General features: G+C 39.9%; 1 protein-coding gene across 2 annotated transcripts in view; it reads left to right on the top strand.

Annotated features, from left to right (window-relative positions):
- CHD2 (chromodomain helicase DNA binding protein 2) overlaps positions 1 to 1616 on the top strand; it is a 146771-nt gene that overhangs the window by 62752 nt on the left and 82403 nt on the right. The gene's annotated exons all lie outside the window — the stretch shown is intronic.

Genomic DNA, 1616 nt, shown 5'->3' with positions numbered 1-1616 from the left:
TAGGAGTTTGAGGCCAACCTGGGCAAGATTGTGATGCCCTTTCTGAGAGCAGGAAGTGATACAAAAGGTGAGTATCTTTGAATTCTAAGAAGTTAAATATATAGGCTTATTTGCTAGATTGACTGTATAAATCCTTTCCTTGGAATTTATTCCATCAGGAAAGTGATGTGCTTGGGTCCTCAGTAATAAAATATCAGACAAGTGGTATGTCTCTAGAAGTTGACATTCATGTTAATGGCACTAGAATTCTATCTATGAAAACCAGTATTTAATTGCCGGTCAAAGAGTGTGATAGGGAAAATGTGATCAGAGAAGCAGCGATGTAGAAGTCTCTGAGCTCCAGTGGTCATTGAATGGGTTTTAAGAGGAAGTTGTGGTTCTGGAGCTGCCTCTGGCCCTTGTATAATGGATTGGTGCTGGCTGGACAGACAAGAGGGGAGCCCAGGGTATTGCCCTCCCATGGAAGGTATCAAGAAAAAGATGCTTGTAGTTGTAGTTCAGTAGGAGAACTGCTAGACTCCAGGGGTTAGGAGAAGAGGAATGATGTTGACAAGTACATCAAGGTCAAACTGTGTGTCTTGGCCACCTCGAAGGGTATTTTGACTTTATCGTCTAGGTATTGGTACTACTGAGTACAGTGGCAGTATGAAAACAGTATTTTATTTAGAAAGCTTCATCTAATAGCAGTATATAGGAGACTCTGGAGTAAGTAATTATTAAAGCCAGAAGGTCCAGCCAGTAAGATGTCATCGAAGTCCACGAATGAAGAAGTAGTGTGAGGACAAGGGAAGTAACAGTGGCATGGAAGGAGTGGATGGGAGAACAATTATGGGGTAGGTTTGGTAGGAGTGGATGGATGGCTGGATTTTGGAGAGTAAGCAGTCAGATTCCATTCACTGCCAGCAGCCCTCATAGGAGAGCTGAATATATCAGTAACCTTATCAAATACTCTTATTAGGATGATACTTCTCATAATGTACCCTATAGAGCACTAATCTTCAGAGAAATGTCCCCTGAAAAAAGACTTCTGGCCATGTAACTTTGGGATATATCCCTGAATAAATTTCTCCTGTAAATTCACACTATGGACACACATTTTAGACTTTGAAAAGTCATGAGTAAAGAAGTTTGTATAACTTTTTGATCGGTTGTTTCCTAAACTGATTTGGCCACAGAATCCACGTTTTTATGCAAACCATAGAGGCTGACCTCACTAGAATGCTACCCTCAAGCCTGTGGGGCTGAAAACAACCTTCTCTTCAGAACCTTGTTGTTTCTGAAGGGAAAACCAAATTCACACAATTTAAAGGGTTTAAGGTAGATGGGCTGCATTTCTGAATTTACAAATCCTATTACGGTGAAGATCAACTGCATTTAGCATATGACAGCTGGAGGCAATGTTTTGCACTTTTTAGAATAAGATAACATGAAGATAATTGTTTCTGAAAATAGGAGACTCACTGCCATATAATAGGGAAGGCATAAAGTGCTATTTAATGATGTTCATAGACTTATTTCAGGAAAGGGACAAGTTAACTAAAAATATTTTATTTGAGGATGAACCAACTCTGGCTTATGGAATATAAACCATAAGAAAGGGGTGATGGAGTGAGCTG

This window comes from Colobus angolensis, unplaced genomic scaffold (genome assembly GCF_000951035.1).
Source record: "Colobus angolensis palliatus isolate OR3802 unplaced genomic scaffold, Cang.pa_1.0 Scaffold112, whole genome shotgun sequence".
In the NCBI taxonomy this organism is placed as follows: domain Eukaryota; kingdom Metazoa; phylum Chordata; class Mammalia; order Primates; family Cercopithecidae; genus Colobus; species Colobus angolensis.
The sequence above is the reverse complement of the archived record's forward strand: the minus strand, read 5'-3'. Positions and strand labels throughout refer to the sequence as shown.